The following is an 11,557-nucleotide window of genomic DNA, read 5'->3' as shown; positions in this document are numbered from 1 at the left end:
TAATGCAAAAGGATATATACATCCTTATCTTCATTGTTAAGTTTAGAATTAACGAAGTAGAATACTTTTAACACTTTTACAGTTGTATTATACCCAAAAAAAAATTTGTTGGATAAATTGATATTTGCAAAAGTATCATCTATCGATGTTATCCATCTCCATCTATCTATATAAATGATTATCAAAAAAATCATACGTATCACTCTGTAGTTGCTTCCCATCTCTCTCAACCTACTATAATGCTTGATTTGTGATTTGAGACTTCTCATGTGTTTAAACCCGAATTCGTAGTTATGGGTCTCATCAAAACCGGATACTACTTAAATTGGTTATAACATCTCATTTATTTGTGAAACTCTTTCATAATCAAACAATAATTTTCACGGGTCATGGGTCTCATCAAATCCAGATAGCTCTTAAACGGGTTATAACCTCTTATTTATATTGTGAAATAACCCCTTAATTATCAAACAATAAGTTTCGCGGGTCATGGGTCTCGCCAAACCCTGATAGCCCTTAAATGGGTTATAAGATCTATCATCGTCAACCTAATTTAATTTCTCTCCTCTAAATAAGTTTCGCCGGTCTGGGTCTCACCAAACCCGGGTCATGGGTCTCACCTCCCCTCTCATGCATCAACCATCATCGCCACCTGCATCAACCGTCCCTTTCTCATAAAACAAATATTTGTGTTCATATTTGTTCATTTAAAAAAATCACATGTTCTATTTTTATGTTCGTTCGTTAAAAATCTAAAAAAATGTGCACATCTCAGTTGAAAGATCCAAAACGTTAAAAATATAACAAACATAACAAACTAATATATACGTATTAAATCAAGACAAAACTATGTTAAAAAATAAAACAAATCATTACAAAACATAAAATAACAAAACGATTAAAAGCAAAAACCTAAATAAATCCTCATAACACAAGGACTCAAACTAGTTATTCTGCTAAATTGCTATGGATATTGAATCATAAAGATTTTCGTATATGTAGATGTTAAAACATAAAAGGTCATAAAAATGATGAGGGTGATAAGAATTTGCAGGCTTTTAGATAGTTGAGTTAAAACCCCAAAAAAATAAAAAAAAAATCATAATTCAAAATATATATCAAAAATAAAAAGCAAAATATGTATTTAGCTTTATTTGTATTATTGGCGACACAAGTCATGTAGGTATCGAAAATGTCAATAAAGTAATTAAAATTTTAGTTATGACCATCATCTCTTTTTTATTTAAAAAAAATTATAAAAGAAATACATGTAAACTTATTGGTTTTTTACTTGAATTCCATTACAATTTGAAGCAAGGTATATTTTTTTTCCGTATTCTTTTACTAGTAAAGTTAAAGAGAAAATGAAGCTAGAAGTTATGGATCACTTCCATAGAAATAGAGAGAAAGAATAAGAACTAAAATGAATTTTGCTTAACCACGCTAAAATGGATTTAGGTTATGGAGGTGACATGTGAGACTTCTATGTAAATTGGAAATAGATAATCATATCTTTTGTTTTTGTGTATTGGCTGATAATAATCGCATTTTTAAAAATCACTACCAACGGTCCAACCTTTCAACTATTTTTGTCTCAATGGTCTTTCGTTAAAAAAACACTTAACGTCGTTACGTTTTTTTTCCGAGTTTCAAACCGATGTTTTAGGGCTTTTGATCGCAAGAATGATACGAGTCAACTGACGTAAAACTTATCTCGAAACGATGTATCAAATGGATTGATTTTTGTTAATTGGAAATTCAAGCACCCGAATTGAAACATTGTTTATGTTTCGTTGTTTGGATCACCGTTTCGAGATAAGTTTACGTCCGTTGACGCGTACCATTCTTCCGATCAAAAGCCCTAAAACATCGGGTTGAAACTCGGAAACAAGCGTAACGGTGTTAAGTGTTTCTTAACGGATTACCATTGAGACAAAAATAGTTGAAAGGTTGGACCATTGGTAGTGATTTTTAAAGGTGAGATTATTATCGGCCAATACACAAAAGGTGAGATTATTTATTTCCAATTTGCCTTCTTTATAATTTATATTAAGACTAAATGGCATTTTGCTCTTTAAAACTAAACTGTCACCCTTTTTGTTTTCTTAAAATTTAGCACAAGAATCCAACACAAAAAATGCAGTGGTAAAATACAACAGAAAAAAACTGAACAGCCTAATCCTTACCGGTCGAAAGCCACATAAACATGATTTGTTGACTACTCATTTTGATAGATAATTAAAAGATAGCGTGTTTGCATAATCAAACTTTAAGAATACGTTCATCAGAGATGTTGTGAATATTGTCAGGACTAGAAAGAGTCCATCAGAGATGGTGTTATCTATCACGAACCTAAATGTGCATCTACTCCTCCCTTTGACTACAACCACAATTATTCTTCCCAATGAATGTCTCCAAATGCGTCATGATATAAATCCCAAACTCTGCATAGTTACCTTTTGTTTCACAATTTAATTTCCTCCATTTCGGTGCTAACGTATCTAATGTATCACCCTTTGTATTCCCAACAAACCGTAGATAACCAACAAAAAAACTCCTTCGGCATACATGAATTATTTTATAATATGTACAATATCAATACATAATAAAAAGGCTACACTCTATAAGGAGTCAACAGGTTTTTACCAGTCAACTAAAATATTCTTTTGATCAAAACAAAACAAACCAAATAAAATGATTAACTGACATAATCGAAATGAAAACCATATCATATGTGGTTGGTGTCATTTTAATCATATCCTTATTCAGCATGCGAGTAATTTTTGTCTCTACAACGCCACGTCTCTGTTAAGTCGTAGTCTCTAAAAGCCAAATGTGTATCTTTTTTGAAAAAAAAAAGAAGTATCATATTATGGGAAGGATCATTCTGTTAAAAAAAAGTATGACAGAAAAAAGACAGATTAATAGAGTTCTACACACCTATAAGGCTATAATAACAGCACTACACCCCTGAAGTGCATGCCCTACACCTACACAATATGTACTTATGCAATGTATATAGTACTTCCGTATGCCTTTATATGTAAAAATGTAGCTACATATTAATACTATCTGTAGTTACTAACCTACACATCTTTATTTACTGTTGAATTAGAAACATGACCGGCCTCAAATTTGACTTCATTTTAATAGTAAATACAAACTGTGCTTATTATCCTACACATCTTTATTCATCATCTTTACATTGTATAGATTAGATGCAAACACATAGCCTACCAGGACGATGGTTCCAATAAGCAAACTTCTGTATCAGACTTTATAACTAAATTAAAATGTTTTTATCAGATACAAAGCATATATACACACTAAATATTACTATCCTACATACTAGCATATATACCTACATGCTACCATACCATACCTACCAAAATAACATCACGAGGGGTATACATTATGCAATAAACATAAACACGATCTCGAACTAATATGGTAGGATCACTTACTTCAATAATTAAGCATCCACAACATATATTACTTACCACACAACACATGTAAACTAATTGTTTTTTTTTCCTTAGATTCCAACACAATTTGAAGCAAGGCTATTTTGCTCTATCCTTTTCTTTTGCGAATTGCGAGCAAAGTTAAAGAGAAAATGAATTTTGTGTCAATTCAGTTTCGTTTGGTGTGATTTTAAAATTATGATTATTCAGACAAATTAATGTCTAATCATGTCAGTTGCATTCCAATAGATCCTCGTTAAGGGGTTTGGACTGTGCTCATTCCATTTGCAAACTCATTTAAGCATGATGCATCCGTTATCTCATTGCTAACTTGTCGTTGATGACTTCCGTCACTTTAAAAAACCATATTAAAAATATATGTTCTGCTACAATCAAGTATATGCAGTGCTAATGTGTTATAGAGCACCTGAACTGATTCAATTTATTGAATGTCAGTTTTGTCAAAATTTCAGTTTGTTTTGCCAATTGAATGATATTTCATTTAAAGTTGAATACTTCATATAAAACTAAAAAACCGACCAGCCTATGAAAAACTGTTTCAGCCTCCATTGACATACAGCAATTTGTATTTCAAAGAAATGTTTTATGAATAATGAGTATATATTGCTATGATCAACAACTATCATTTCAAATGTCATAAAGGAACTTGCTGAATAGCTTCATGTATTCAGCTTGCAATGAAATGGCAATTGACAAGCTCCCATCATTAACCGGGCTCGGTAACACAAAACTCAACCCTTCATAAGCAATCCCACCGGGCCCCATAAATATGGGCCGACCCCATCCAAAGTCCGCATCATGAATAGTCTAGCCCAGCTAGTTATCCCAAGATTCGGGCACTTAAAGGTGTGGGCCCCACGAACAAGTGCCTTTAGATCGCGCTGCCGTTCTAAGTAATCTAGTGCGGATCTTAAATAATCATTATCCATTCTTGCCAACGCGTCGTGAATTTTACCCGCAGCGTACCAGGTAGGCTTTGACTGCAGGTCCCCGGCTACTGCTATCGGGGTGGTAGTGAATATTACATTCCCAAAGTAGCCGGGAGGGATTGACGGGCGGAGACAGGCCCGCCCGTCAGTAGCGATGTAAAGCTTCGTGTCCTGATCATCTAGCAGGCCACGAGCTTTACACACGCATCTCCAAACATGGCCTGAGAGCATCTCATATGAGCTGTAAGCAATCGTGTTGCCAGCTTCTTTTGACTTGGCTTTTAGAGCATTGAGTTGGTCTCGTGTTAACTTGAAAATAGAGACGGCGGTTTCAGGAACCGTTGTGGTTTCGGGTACGGTTTTCATTGATGGGGCGGGCTGGTACTCGATGTGGTCAAAGGCTGGTTGGGGTGGGTCACGGGCACGTAAAAGGGTTCGGTCAATGAAGGGTGGGATGGTGAGGTCAAGGCCACGGGCCATGTCTGACCAGGTGTTGATGAAGTGCAGCCCAGATGCGCCATCTGCAGTGTGGTGCTGCATACCGACTCCTAGTGACACCCCACCACATTTGAAGTAAGTCACCCGCATTTAAAGATACCATAACATAAATATAAGTTATTAAACATGAGTTACAATTCAATAAGGAGACTATCACCAACCAACTCGTTACTTAGGATTGTTATTTGACAATAGTTTATGATTATTTAAATTCAATTTTCCTTATTTTTATTATATAGACCTTCAACAATTTACAAAATGATTCATTCATTTTGAGTGTTTGGGATTGAGTTTGAAAAATGCTTATTAGTTATTGGCTTTTTCAAAAAGCCATTTTGAAAAGCTAAGATTTGGGGCTTCTGGAAAACTGTTGTTTAACCCTTTCAAAAAAACTAAAATAAGAAAGATTTTTGTGATTGCCAAACACATTTTAATTTATTAGCTTTTTGAAAACACCAGTAAGCCAATAAGCATTTTTTAAACTCAATCCCAAACATGTCATTTAAAATCCATTTTTTCTTTTCATTTTTAAAATAAATATTGTGTAAGTTACACTATAAGCTTTAATTTTGTTTCTTATTTATAACTTCTAATATTTTGTTTTATAAAATTCTGAATATGCCATCACGACGCAATTATTATTATCTATGTTTCGATGATAAGTTCTTCTAAAAAAATAAGTTTCATGTGATAATACATAATCATCTAAGCATCCACGTACACATGGTTAAAGTTGTAATACCTGCAACACCAGCAACGGATACGATTCAATTCCTTGCAAATAATCAACCGCGGGTATGAGTTTCCTGAGCTCCAACGTGGGTGCAAAGTCACCAAAATCATCCACCACACCATCAGACTCGGCCTCCACAAACAACACACCTTGTCCTCGACAATCTATCTCAATCCGACCATCCTCGTCTCTCTTCAACCGCACTCCCATCGGGTAAAACGGAACCAACTCAACGCGTCCTTCATCACCTTGGGATCAAAGAAGTCAGACGCACCGTTCGGCCTGTAGAAATACACACTAGGCGTGTGAAAATTCGGAACCACCAAGTCCACATTAGAGTTCCATAGGTCAATCGTTGGTGTCTCGTCAGCTGGCCTCACCATCGTGGATTCTCTTACCTCGATCTTCATCTCGTTGTGTACGTTAACAAAATTATGAAATGTGTCAGGGTAGAATATATGTTACAAGTTGGTGTTTATTTGGTGTGAAGCGTGTTTTGAGTTGGTTTTATAATGCAACTCGTTTTCCTTTATTTTTTTAAAAAAAATTTAAATTGGTTTCACCTACCGCTTGGTGGATGACCTAATCAAAAGTTTTAGTTTTGAGTTTTGACTAATGGCGAATTAAGGAATTAAGAAATATAATATTACGACTTCAACTTAAGATAAACGAAAGCTTGAAAGTAAAGCAAGTACCAAATAGTTAGTGAAATTTTGGCTATATATTTTAAATCTATGATAGGGAGAGTTGAACGATTAGTTGATTAAAATTTTAAAAAAAATTGATGTACATTTTGTCACAAGACGATTTATTATATGTGTTATGTGTAGGCTTAATATACATATGCTGAATTGCTAATTGATGCTTTTTTTATTGACCGGGTGAGTTATGTATATGTGGATTTTGTAAATACGCAAAGAAAAAAAATAATTTAGGCGTGACAAGTTAAGGAGAACGTAGATTGGTTTGGCTCTCTTTTGAATTTATAATCGATCGGTTTTGTAAAAATGACTTGATTATTCTGTTAGGAATGTGAGATAATTCAAGTTCGTTCGAATAATAAGTTGAATTAAGTTTGTTTTGAGTCACAGGAAAGGGTAACAAATTTCTTAATTTGTAAAGGATGATGATGCTGAAAGTAGTATATCTTTTTATAAGAATCTATTACAAAAAAATGAATATGATTTATTTGAGCTTTCATGATTTCTAGACATTCTATGGCTCATCACGCGTAAATTCAAGAATATATACCATGTAGCGTGCTATGTAAGTTAGTCATGGTGTCAATGACAATATGATAGCTTTGTAATTAAAAAAATATACGATACATAAAGTCATCAACTATGGTTATATGTGTTTTTCTTAACAACGTTTGGAACCATCCCTAATATCTGGATAAGTCTTTCTAAGATAGGATGTCAACCGTTCATACTGATTTTGACATTCCATATCTGACTCACTCAAATACACCATCAAGAATGAAACTCACTACTGTGAGAAAGCCTTATTGGATCAGATTTCAAACTTAAGACTCCAAGCCTTAATCATCATCTCAATATCACTAAAACAGAGGGCAACTTATGGTTATATAAAGTTTATTAAGAGTAGGTTAAGCCTTATAAAAGAGGGTTTGTCAACTCTATTACTAAATACTCTAATTCTTAACATAAAATTATACATTTCAAATTCATTTAATCTACTTTATCTTATAAGGTATCTTCGTTATTTTATTATTTTTCCTTTTCTATGTCAACAAAACAATATATTTTTAAATTCTTTAAATATAACTAACATAACAATAAATTTGTATAAGCTTTCAATTTAATTGAAGATCACATGTTACTTGAAGAGGTATGTACCCGCCTCAACAACGAACGAGGCGGGTCAACCCACAAGATAAAGACAAGAAGCTTGAAATCAAGACATTATGATGTCACAAAGCCAAAACCTATGCGCATGGCGCATATCACATATGCTCAGGCATCATATGCCCAGGCACCACACATGCTCAGGCATCATATGCCCAGGCACACATATGCTCGCGCATCACATATGCTCACGCATATCACATATGCGCGCGGCGCATCAGCGCGCGGCGCATATCACATGCTTGTGCATATCACATCTGCGCATGAAACATCTGCGCGTGAGAATAAAGAGAAGACCTCGCGCATCCTCAGGATTGGCGCATATCACACATGCACATAATCAACCTCGTCCTTATCCAAATCAGGATTAGGGCAACCTTGATTGTGCACGTCAGACAACCTTCCAGAAGGTATCTTTTTAAGGAATAAGAATATGCTGATGTTGACAGCTGCCAAATGAAAGGTGGACAACTCAGCATAACCCATGTGCTACCACGTGATTATAACCAATGAGAAAGCACCAGGTGTCCCAGAGGACACGTGGCGCAGAGCAATTGGAGGAGGCCAACAAGGCTGAGCCAAATCAGTGGAAACCCTAGCACTATATATACAGCATCAACTCCACAAGGAGAGACATCCAACAACACACAGTTACAGCCAGTAACATATCATATCACATTCAATCCTCATCAATTACATTCACTCACAGACAGTTACAGTCAGTAACACAATCACACAGAGTATTCAGCTATTAAGCAATACTCTCCAGAATTCCTTACTCTCACATATTATTATCTTCTCCACAAATACTTATTCTCACACCGGAGGGTTACCCCAAAGAGGACCCCTCTGTCCCTTTCTGAGGGGTAAGTTGAAGGTGCTGTTCATTTTGTAGGTGGAAGAACACAGATCCAAGAGAAACCATCGGTGAAATAGCATAATCACACCCGAGGAAAGTAGATCGTCTACCAGTGAGTCGATCCACGCTTCTTCATTACTGTTTAAATATTTATTAAAATTAAGTATTGTGACATCTGGGTAAATCGTCAATGACCAGTTTGATACGGAAACAATGCACGAAACATAAACACATGACAAAAGATTGTTTTATGTTTCACATTCAAGAAAAAAGTAAGTAACAATATGTATATTGTGATCACAATTCTATACATAAAACTGATTTCGAAGAGAAATAATATGCTGGAAAGTTGTTTGTTGGTGAAAAAATGATTAGGATAAGGAAGGTGATATTGGTGGGTAAAGGGGAGTTGGTGAGAGAAAACGTCCAAACACTTCACCAACTCTCATTTAGACTTATAATAATGGAAATGGAAATATGTGTCACCCATGTAGGTCCAACTGTCCAAGCACCCTCAGACTTTGACTTATACTTTTCGACACGATAGTGTTTTTGCTGTCACTAAAATAATGATCATGGTGAGTGGCCCTAATGTTATCCTTATTTCCTAAATAGTTGTAAATATTCTATTTTTGAAAGGAAAAAATATTGTCATTTTTGGAGAAAAGGAATATTAATCAGTGCAGTTTAAATCATGTTTTATAGACATTCAAAAAAAATAATAATCATCATATTTAATAGCTTTTTTAGTTGCCATGGTTATGTTTAAAGTTGTTATAGGAGAGTAAAATGAATTTGTCTTCAAGAAAGCTGAGAAATGGTCAAAAAGGAAAATGGACTCTGAAATCATTTGATCTAGTGTTTTTCAAGTCTTACATCGTGACCAATCTTCAATCTTGTATTTCCAATTCCATATGAATTATTCGGTCATTTTCAGGAAGATTTGGAACATATTAACGATTGTAACGAGTACCACAAATGAAAAGATGGTGTTAGAAGTAAACCATACACTATATCAGTTGGGATGTTATATTCAAAAACCACCCCTTTGATGCAGTTTCGACTAGCAAATAAATGGCTCAAGAACGCAATGATTCCATCCAAACGATTCGAACCGAATGATTCGGTTAGCAAAGAGCTTACAATTCTTTATTAAAATCAATCAATTGTCTAAACAAAAGACCTAACAATCCTATTTATAAATAAAAAACAAACATCTGGGTCGGGCCTGGTTAATGAGCTGAATGCTCCTGCACCACCCTTGGTGTGTGAACAACTCTATACAGCTCGTATAGGGGCTATACGAGTCGTATAGCCCACATTTACTGGCATACATACGGATGGGACAACTCTATACAGCTTTTTTCAGTTTATGCGAGCCATATAGATCCTATACGAGCCGTACAGGTTTCCTGGCTCGTATAGCCCACTTACCACATGTGACTATACGAGTCGTATGGGGGCTAACTCATATTCATATAGACAGCATGCCAATATGCACTTTGACTGGAGATTTATAATTATTTTCTAGTCTATGCGAGCCGTATAGATGGTATACGACCTACACAGACCAGGTATCCAAATTTCCTTGCTCCAACCATGTCAAAATTTTGTGCTGCTTTGTAAGATTATACCAAAAGTTGAGTTAACATGAGTTAAAACATCTACGCCAATAAATAAAATTATTTTTCTAACACTATATTTCAAAAGATTAGATAACTCATATAGATGTCAACCAGAACAGATGGCATGACATCTAAAACTTGTTACCACGAAACGCTTATGTTGTTCGTAGTTGCTTGATTATTATGGAGCAAAATATTTATTTTTAAATTACATGTTTCTGTTTTATAACCAACTCGGCTGTTATTTTTAATATTTTGTAATTTTAAAGTAATCCAAAAAAAACCTATATGAGACAAATAGTCGCTATACGAGTCATATAGCCTGATACAGCTCGTATAGGGGCTATACGATACAAGGGAACAAGACCTCACACTAGCTTACACAAAATGGCATAACTCTGCGCCTATACGACTCGTATAGCCCCTATACGAGTCGTATAGATTCTCCTGATGCTTAAATAACCTTTCTGGTGTGTGTATATCCTAAGCCTATCAGTTATGATTTCAAATAGTCATGTATTTAACTATTTATGCGATTTTATTTTAATGTAATTATATTTGTTATCTATTTAAGACCATATCAACAATTGAAAAAAGTGTTTATACGAGTTAGAAAGTGTAAACTCAATGGGCAACACCCCTGATAGAGCAGCATAGTCCAATAATGAGATTTTCATCACTAGTAAAAAGTAAAATTATCTTTGAATACTGGCATATTTATTTTCAGTAGTAAGTAGCTATTTAGCAGTAGTAATTACAGATAGTAGCAACTTGATATAGTAATATATATTTGAAGTAGTAGCATTTGCTTATTACGGAGTAGTATAAACTTATATTGAGGTCTTTTTGCTGATACAACTGAGTTACTAATGTCAAATGATGCACTCTTGCACGAAGAGTTACAACGTTTCAATTAAATCGTTGTTATTGTTTTATATAAGGAAATCTATTTCCGATTGCATCAAAAAGTCTCTTGTGTATGCGGGCTTTTCATATTATTAAATTGTTAAGTATAATCATTTGTCTTCTATCCAATAGTAAATAGTAAATGGCCTCAACAAAGATTTTCCAGATAAGCTGGACTGGTTGATATATTTAACCTACGAACTTACAACTTCCTTTTTCATAAAATTCATGCCCATTCGTTTTTCAATTATTGATTTCATACACTCAAAACACTTTAATATGAAAGTGAGACAACAAGATTCATAAATCTATCAACAACGCAGCTAAAACACAAAACCTACAATCAATAGTTTGTTATTTTTTCTAAGTTGACAAACCAAGGCCCAAGAACTTCTCTCTCTATTCTTTCCATTTCACTACCAAAGCCTTGAAGTATTTTTGGTGTTTATAGAAGCTATCTTTGTCTTTTGTGCCTACGTTATATATGAAAGAGTTAAGTACAAGTTGTGTTCATGTGGTGGAAGAGCGAAATCAACTTGCAACCAAATTTTTAAAATTCGACCCATTGAGCTTATGCCCTTACGTTTTCTCTACATGTTGCATTCCGTAGTCTGGTAAATTATCAATTTACCCCTTGGTTTGTTAGATTACCAT

At 34.6% G+C, this 11,557-nt stretch overlaps 1 pseudogene; it reads right to left on the bottom strand.

Annotated features, from left to right (window-relative positions):
• Nucleotides 1-4,067: 4,067 nt before the first annotated feature.
• LOC143601008 (shikimate O-hydroxycinnamoyltransferase-like) lies at nt 4,068-6,070 on the bottom strand (annotated as a pseudogene).
• Nucleotides 6,071-11,557: the final 5,487 nt, after the last annotated feature.

Source organism: Bidens hawaiensis, unplaced genomic scaffold (assembly GCF_021521415.1).
Source record: "Bidens hawaiensis isolate Kalapana, Puna unplaced genomic scaffold, B.hawaiensis_p1.1 tig00055198_1, whole genome shotgun sequence".
Lineage (NCBI taxonomy): Eukaryota > Viridiplantae > Streptophyta > Magnoliopsida > Asterales > Asteraceae > Bidens > Bidens hawaiensis.
Note: the sequence above shows the minus strand (reverse complement) of the source record. Positions and strands in the feature narration are given on the sequence as shown.